Genomic DNA, 9,542 nt, shown 5'->3' on the forward strand with positions numbered 1-9,542 from the left:
CAACAATAAAGTTGCAAAGATCATAGCTCCCCTTTGACATATGAAACATAAAAGCCAATAAGAGCTTATCATAGGTTTGTAAGTGCGCTCTGAAATATGCCCCTGGCCGACATACTTAGATGCATCTGTGTTGGATCTTCAGGATTAAAATGAGAGTCTCCTGGACTATATAGAGGAGTGTTCTGTCAAGGGACACCTATAAAATGGTTAGGTTGATTTAATATGTACAATCGTAAGACAAATACAGATGTAAGTACTTACAGCTACATTACCCCACCCCATAAACACTCTGCATTTATGATTGAGAGACTTTTAATGATAATCCCCTAACTCCCCTATATAGAATAATATACAGCCTATATCACACACAGCTTAAATCAAGATGATTTCTTGCTTGCAGAGGCCAAGTTGGTGACAGAGTTTTCCTGAATATTTAACTTGCTTAGAGTAACTGGATTTGAACTTTGATGGTGAACTCCCTTCCTGCAGCTTTATGTGCAGGCATGTGTGAGAGGGGTTTGGAAGAGAGGAGATGAGAGACAGAGAGAGAGATCCGTGGTGGTTGACAATGACGCCACCAGGAATGGATGCGTGAGACATCGTATGAGTTGATTGTGTAGCTGAGCGCAAAGTGGCCTGTTCCCAACTGGGGAGCTCCAACTTGAACTCAAACTATGATTGACGTTTGAACTCAACTTCCCCTCAGTTTTACGAGCTCTCGGACAGAGCACCAGGCAGAGCATGTTCTACTAATGAACAGATCTGAGTCAGGGAGGAGGCAACAGCCGGAGAGACTGTCTCAGGCAATTATGTGAGAGTGGAGATCTAAAGTAGTAAGATTAGGAACATTGGGTGGGGTGGGGATGTTGCGGGGGGGGGGGGGGGGGGGGGGAGCGTGGTATGGAATTTGGGGGAGGGTGGGAGCGAGAAATATAGAAATATTTATCATTAAAAATAGGGCGGCACGGTAGCACAGTGGTTAGTACTGCTGCTTCACAGCTCCAGGGTCCCGGGTTCGATTCCCGGCTCGGGTCACTGTCTGTGTGGAGTTTGCACATTCTCCTCGTGTCTGCGTGGGTTTCCTCCGGGTGCTCCGGTTTCCTCCCACAGTCCAAAGATGTGCGGGTTAGGTTGATTGGCTAGGTTAAAAAAAATTGCCCCTTAGAGTCCTGGGATGCGTAGGTTAGAGGGATTAGCGGGTAAAATATGTAGGGGTAGGGCCTGGGTGGGATTGTGGTCGGTGCAGACTCGATGGGCCGAATGGCCTCCTTCTGCACTGTAGGGTTTCTATGATTTCTATGAAACACAGGCTTGGGGGGGGGGGAACAGTTTTCAATCCATATCTATATGGTCATGAAAAATCCATAGAATCATAGAATCCTACAGTACAGAAGGAGGCCATTCAGCCCATCGAGTCTGCACAGACCACAATCCCACCCAGACCCTATCCCCACAACCCCATGTATTTATCCTAGCTAGTCCCCCTGACACTAAGGGGCAATTTAGCATGACCAATCCACCTAACCCGTGGACTGCGGGAGGAAATTGGAGCACCCGGAGGAAACCCATTCAGACACCTGGAGAATGTGCAAACTCCACACAGACACAATACCAGGGCCAAGTACCCTCAATTTTCCCCCATTAACACACACAGCTAGGAACGCAAGAGAAAACCAAGTGGAGAATAGAAAATAGGAGGAAGCAAGCAAAAAAGGTCAAAAATCACAGACTCATTGAAATGTACAGCATAGAAAGAGGCCATTGGGCCCATCTTGTCCATGCTGGCTGACACATAGCCATCCAGCCTATCTGCTTTCCAACTCTTCACCTGTAGCCTTGTACGTAACAGCACTTCAAATGCATATCTGATTTTTTTTATGTTCTGGGGGGTTCCTGTCTCTATCATCCTTTCAGATAGTGAATTCCAAATCCCACTGTGGTGATATGTGTCTGCATCCATTATAATGTAAAGGTGCTTGGCAGAGTAACGGTTAACATGGGACTGGAGAATAGTAATGCCTACTGTATGGTGTATGCAGTCACATGGTAAGAGACTCTGAGGGAACAGTCTTGAAGAGCCTCTCACACATGCATGCACATAAAGCTACAGGAAGGGAATTTAGAGGCAAGGGTACTATCAATGAATAAGCTGCCCACCTGGGGGAGTTTGACCTTCCTCCTTCCTCTGTGATGGCCTTTGATCAGGAAGCAATTCCTTTTACACTAATTATGTTCAAATGCTTGGAGAATCTGCAATTGTTTTTAAAAATGGTTGAAAAGGGTTTTTTTTAAGAATTTGCATCAATTCCAAATGGATGCATTATAATTTCTTTTTATAAAGAGAAATTCTGGTCTATGTGACCGAGCAACCCTGGACCTGGATGCAGTGCTAAAAGGAAGAAAGTTGGGATTAGGATGCGGTGTGGCCAGACACAGAGAGGAGGTGCAAGGCAGGAGAAGTGTAGGCAGAAGACAATCAGCACACAGATATGGACAGAAAGAGAAGCAAAAGCAGAAGAGTTGGAGAGAAGTTGAGAAGGCGACAGAAGGAAGGAGGCCATGCACAAAAGATTGCACGGGTGGAACGCTGTTTATTCAGAAGCTGCTATCTGTCGAGGATTCGCTAACTCCTGGAAGGAAAGATTTGGAATTGAGCTTGGGTGACCTGTGTAGAGTTATAGACCTGGTGTGGACAGCCCAATAAATCAGTGAGATAGCCACTACTGTACCTGCTATTCCATACAACTCATAGTCACCATGATATTTCTATTATCTTGCATTGATTCGGATTCATGTTAAAGTAAAAGTTAGTCAGTAAATTTGGTCATTTTGGTTGATGATCACTGGACTCATACCACCAGAGGAAAGCAATTGTGCAGGGTCAGTTAAGATGGAGTGCATGGTGCACACATTGCCTTTCCACCTTGATCTGACAAACTGCACATTTGAGTGTGAAATATACCCATCCAAAAACCAGTGGGACCAGCTTCGAGCATGCAGATTGGGATCATGCGAGTGAGATCAGCCGGGAGTTCCCTGAGCTCCAGTCTAGGACCCACCTGAAATGCAGGCCTGGGACCCCATGTGCCTCCCCAGAACACACACACACCCCACACACGCATACACGCACGCACACACACACACACACACACACACACTTATGCACACATACACAGTGTCTCACACACACATACACAAACACACACACACACATGCACACACGTACACAAACACACACACACATAGGCACGCACACGATGCTGTTGTCAGATTGAGCAATGCTGTGTACATACTTCAATATCAGTGCAATGCCAGGTATGTAGGCTATGCATCTCCGCAATTGAATCAAACAGAACGTTCCTCGGACTGTTTGTAATCGGCAAAGTACAGATAGCACTCAAGCAGTTCATGCTTGCGAAGCCCTCAACTAAATACCTCCTGTTATATGTGATTCTGTGAATAGAAAACAGTTGTTGAACAATCCTGAGTGCGTTAATAGCTCCACAACTAATCAATTTAAACCTATCTGTCAAGGTCATAATGGGCCTGATTTTGCCATTTTCATTCTAAGTGCTGAATCTGGGTGCAATTCAGATCCGACTTAGAAATCTGTTCTCAGGCGCCCCCATATGAACTTAGCCTAAAATAAAATCACAAGTCTGAATCGTGCTGTGGGCAGGGCTTATCGCGCCCAAATCGCTGCAGCTCCGATTGGAGCCTTCAACTGCGCATGTGCAGTGAAAAAGGTTTTGACAAGCGCATCCCTGCCACATCTTTCCCAGGCCGCAAAAAGCGGATAAAGCGGCCCAGGAGCGATGGCCCCCACAGACATCACCCCAACCCCACAACATAACTGTCCCCCTTATCCACCCACTTCTCCCCACAACCCAGATTGCGCATGACTCTCTGCCCCACTTCCCCACAACCGATCGCCCGCAGAGTGGCAGCGGACACCCCCCGCCCCTGCCCCCACTCCCTCACCAGAGATCCATTTGGCCTCTCCCCCCCCCCCTCCCACCAGAGAATGATCTGGCCTCCCTCTCCCTCCCCATCCCCACAAGAGATACATCTGGCCTCCTCCTTCTCCCCCCCCCCCACCAGAGATCCATCTGGCTTCCCTCCCCCCCTCCCACCAGACAACGATCTGGCCTCCTTTCCTCCCCCCCCACCAGAAAATGATCTGGCCTCCCTCCACCATGCTCCCCCCCCCCCCCCCCGCCCCCCCCCGCCTGTCACCAGAGGTACATCTGACCCGCTCCTCCTCCTTCCCCCGCTCACCACAGAATGATCTGGCCCACCTCCCTCCCTCCCCTCCCCACCCACGATCTGAGTTAGAGAGTCGTTGGAAGCTTTGAACTTACCTCTTCAGAAGCTGGAGCGCCCGAAGCATTTACCGAGCATGTCTGTTTCACGTTGAATTTGGACGGGCGAACGCGATGGTAAAGGGGGGAAATGCAGGGAAGATTGGGCGTCCAGCTCACTAAGTCAATTTAAATGCATGCAAATGCATTTAAATTGACGTTGCGCCTGTTTCGGGTGCGGTTCGGATTGTGGCCATTTTCGGGCCTTGGGTAAAGTGGGCATCTGTGCAGATCGCGCTAATCGCCTCACGCCTGACTTTACCAAGTTTTCACGCCCAAAAACAGCCACGACGCAATGGTAAAATCGGGCCCTATGTGTCTCATTTATGCTTGCGAGAAGAAATGTACATTCATACGCAGGGACCCATTCTCTGCAAACAAAGGAAATATGTCCAACTCTTGTAACCCTTCCTTTATAATTTACCCAGGAGCTTGGAGAGTTTTGGTTTCCCTGTTGCTTTCTCCAAGGCAACGCCTCAGCCAATCAGAGCTGATGTACCAACCAATCAACACCCTTTATTCCTGTCGTCTACATTGTCGCGATTATTTAAAATTTGGCATTCTTGTGTTTGTCCTAATGAATGCAAGATGAAAAGCTTCACCAACAGGTCTCTCTTTTCAGAAAAGTTCCCCTGATAAAAAAGCTGCTATTCATTATTTTGCTTAAAACAAAATTTTTTCCTCATTTTCAGACAGTGTACAGTCGAACTGGCATGGAATATTCAATATGTGCTGGAGAAATACCTTAATTTACTCAAAGAACAAAGAACGAACAACAGTACACACAGGAACAGGCCCTTTGGCCCAGCAAACCTGCGCCAACACATGACGCATTTTTAAACTAAAGACCTTTTACCTCAATGCAGTTTGTATCCTTCTATTCCCTGCCTATTTATGTATCTATCAAAATGTCTCTTAAAAAATGCTGTTGTATCTGCTTCTACCACCTCCTCTGGCAATGCATTGCACACACTTTCCACCCTCTGTATAAAAAACTTGCCTCTCATATCTCCTTTAAACTTTCCCCCTATTACCAACCTAGGTCCCATTGTAATTGACATTTCTACCCTGGGAAAAAGTCTCCGACTATCCATTCTATCCATGCCTCTCATAATTTTCTAAAATTCTATCAGGTCGCCCCTCAGCCTCCAATGTTCGGTGGGGGTGATGGCCTAGCGATATTATCATTAGACTATTAATCCAGAAACTCAGCTAATGATTTTGGGGTCCGTGGTTCGAATCTCACCATGGCGGATGGTGGAATTTGAATTGAATAAAAATAGCTGGAATTAAGAATCTACTGATGACCATGAAGCCATTGATGGGAAAACCCATCTAGTTCATTAATGTCCTTTAGGGAAGGAAATCTGCTGTCTTTGTCTGGTCTGGCCTCCATGTGACTCCAGAGCCACAGCAATGTGGTTGTCTCTCAACTCCCCTCGGGCAACTAGGGATGGACAATAAATGCTGGCCAGCCAGTGACACCCATGTCCCGTGAATGAATAAAAAAATCAAAACGATAGATGGATTGATCTACATTGACAAACTTTTCTGTTATCAGCTGAATGGCAGGCATCCCGTTTTGACCTGGGTTGCTGCAGAGGGTTCATAGAAATCAGGAACTAAAGGGATACTTTTAAGTGGGGCACGGATATGGCTAGGGCAATCCTTTAAGGAAGAGGTTAAATGAACTCAGACGTGAATGGAGTATTCTGGGCCTGTTCCTCCAATAAGATTAAACACTGGGTTATCTGCTTCCTGAGTTTTACACTTAACTTCAAGAGTGGAATGCCATGTCCCCAAAGTGCACTTATCAAAAAAAAACTCAACAAAGAGTTCTTTCTTCAGCCCGCATGAAGTGGCTGTGTCTGAGCTGGCCAGCGTGCGCTAACCCTTCTATCAGTTGCAAGGGTCCGTGGAATCTTTCAATTCCTTGATTCCGCCATGTGTATGTGTTGTGCAGACATGTTTTCCTTCATATTTTACCTCAACATTGTTGATACCATCAAGCACAAAAAAATTCACAATCCATAACAGATTTGCTTTGCCTCCCTGCAACCTCCCCCCCCCCCACCACCCAAATTACATTCCGCTGAGACCTTTATAACTACTGTAGTTTCTGCAATAGCTAATGAAGGCAATAAAAATGTTATTCTGCGTCTAAATAGACCAAGCAGCAATAAAACGAAAGTTCAATGGCAATGGTCTGCAAAGCTGAATCGTTCTTTACAGGCGAGTAACATTAAAGGGGCTGAAATAAAAACCTCAAAAAAGACTAAAACAGAAATTAACCCTGATGAGTCCTTCGATGCACAGCAACTCTGTCAGAATCTTTAAACAAGAAGCAGGCAGCTTTGTATTTCAGTCAGATTGTCAGATTTTAAATGACCTTATTCACAAAGAAACTCCAAGGCTTAGCTTGGATTTTTTCTACAAATTTGTCCTTGGCAAGACTTGGGTGGCACGGTGGCACAGTGGTCAACACTGCTGCCTCACAGCGCCAGGGACCCGGGTTCACTTCCAGCCTCCGGTGCCTGTGTGGAGTTTGTACATTCTCCCTGTGTCAGCGTGGGTTTCCTCTGGGTGCTCCGGTTTTCTCCCACAATCTAAAGATGTGCAGGTTAGGTGGACTAGCCATGCTAAATTGCCCCTTAGTGTCAGGGGATTAGAAGGGTAAATATCTGGGGTTACGGGGATAGAGCCAAGGTGGGATTGTGGTCTATGCAGACTCGATGGGCCAAATGGCCCTCTTCTGCACTGTAGAGATTCTATGACTGCACTTATTGCCCATCACTGGGTATACTGAGAACAGTGTGGTAGGCACGATCCTTGAACTATTGTCGTGCATTTGGCAATGCTTTTTAAAAAAATATTTTACTCCATCTTTAAAGTTTTGAAGTTTCAGAATGGACCAGGCAAACTCAAACACATCCTTTGCTTGGTCCCAAAACCAAATTCAAAATACAATTGAATCCAATTCAAGACCCCCACAAGGGAGACAAACAAGATCCAAGCTGACGAGATGAGGCACTGCATCCCATCTTGGGCCTGATCTGACATTTGATCTTAGCTAAAAGGGTTCCTGCCATGGTACTAAGTAGGGAATTCCAGGCTATTGACACAGGAGGGAGTGATGAGGGAGCAGGAATATACGTTCAATTCAAGGTGGCGTATGACCCTTGTTTTATTCTTTTGTGTCGCTGGCTGGGCCAGCATGTTTTGCTCATAATTCCCCCTATGCATGTGGTGGTGAACTGCCTTCCTGAACTGCTGCAGTCCATACACGTACAGTGCTGTGAAGGAGGGAGTTCCAGGATTTTGGTCCAGCGACAGTGAAGGAATAGCGATATGGTTCAAAGCCAGGATAGTGCGTTTCCTGGAGGGAAATTTGCAGGGATGGTGTTCCCATGCCTCTGCTGCCTTTGTCTTTCTAAGTGGTAAGGGTCACAAGTTTGGAAAATGCCATTAAAGGAAGCTGGATGAATTGCTGCAGTGCATGTGGTACACACTGTTGATATTGTGTGCTATGGGGGTCATTTCAGTCAGAAACTGTGCAACATCTCCCAGAGTGCTGTGACAAGTGATCAGTGGCTACTGTTTTCCAATTTTGATAATTGCAAATTCCCTCTCTCCCACCAGACATCAGAAGTGTTCATAGAATCATAGAATCCCTACAGTGCAGAAAGAGGCCATTCGGCCCATCAAGCCTGACAACAATCCCACTCAGACCCTTTCCCTGTAACCCCACGCATTTACCCTTCTAATTCCCCCTGACTCTAAGGGACAATTTAGCATGGCCAATCAACCTAACTGCACATCTTTGTGAAACAGGAGCACCCGGAGGAAACCCACGCAGACACAGGGAGAACGTGCAGACTCCACACAGACAGTCACCCAAGGCCGAAATTGAACCCGGGTCCCTGATGCCGTGAGGCAGCAGCACTAACCACTGTGCCACCATGCCAGTTATTTGGAAGTGAAACAGGTGATCTTATTACAGTACCAAAATACTTGAAAGACTTCTAAAATTTTATGGTAAAGGTTTGAAGATAAACTTCTGCTGTTTAAGTCACAGAAAATGCAAAACAATGTGTGTTACATCTCCATTTTTTCAAATATTTAATATTTATTAATGCTCTGTATCCTGTGAAAAGGCAATTTTCGGAACACTTTACGAAGATGATTGAGAATGTGTGACCAGAGCACCAGAGACAGTGAATACTTAAATCTAATTATAAACAGAAATAGAATATCATTCAAATAAACATCAAATCTGAAATAGAACAATATACATTTAAATAAAGACATAAATATATTTTAGAAACATAGAGCACAAAACAAGTATCTCGTGAAATGACACAGTCAAATATTATGATAAATATAATGAATAAGTAGCATAAAACTGAAGGTTTTTCTTCACCCTCCTGATAAAAAGGTGAGGGTATCGAAAACAGAAAATGCTGGAAAGTCTCAGCAGGTCTGAAAGCAGCTGTAGAGAATAGAGCCAACGTTTCAAGTCTGGATGACTCTTCGTCAGAACTCAAGAGGAGAGAGAATGAAGTCAAGATAAGAGGAAATTAGGCTGACACCATGGACCTACCGGGTAGTCCTGTTTGTGGATTTTGGGAAGGAGGTATAAGCGGGCTGTCTGGGGTTGGGAGAATATGAGGTTGGAAGCTATGGAGGGAAGATCTCTGGAGGAGATGAGGTCATTGAAAGTCCTGGAAACAGTTGCTTGATGTTCGGTGGTGGGGTCATGGTCCAGGGGGAGGTAAGAGGAAGTGTGCGAGAGTTGGCGTTCAGCCTCTGCGATATAGAGGACCGTATGCCAGACAACAACAGAACCATCCTTGTCAGTGGGTTTGATTACAAGGTCAGGGTTGGACCTAAGAGAGCAAAGTGCAGCAAGTTCAGAAGGAGACAAGTTAGAGTGTTGAGAGGAGCAGTGAAATTGAGATGGCCGATGTCACGCCAACAGTTCTCAACGAAAAGATCAAGAGCAGGTAAGAGGCCAGAGGGAGGTGTCCAGGTGGAGGGGGAATGCTGGAGGTAGGTGAAAGGATCTGCTGACCGGGGGGAGGACTTCTGCCCAAAGAAGTGCGCACGGAGACACAGGCGGCGGAAGAAGAGTTCAACATCATGTCGAGCCCGAAATTCGTTGAGGTGAGAATGTAAGGGTAC

The sequence above is a fragment of the Mustelus asterias genome, chromosome 11 (genome assembly GCF_964213995.1).
Source record: "Mustelus asterias chromosome 11, sMusAst1.hap1.1, whole genome shotgun sequence".
In the NCBI taxonomy this organism is placed as follows: Eukaryota; Metazoa; Chordata; class Chondrichthyes; order Carcharhiniformes; family Triakidae; genus Mustelus; species Mustelus asterias.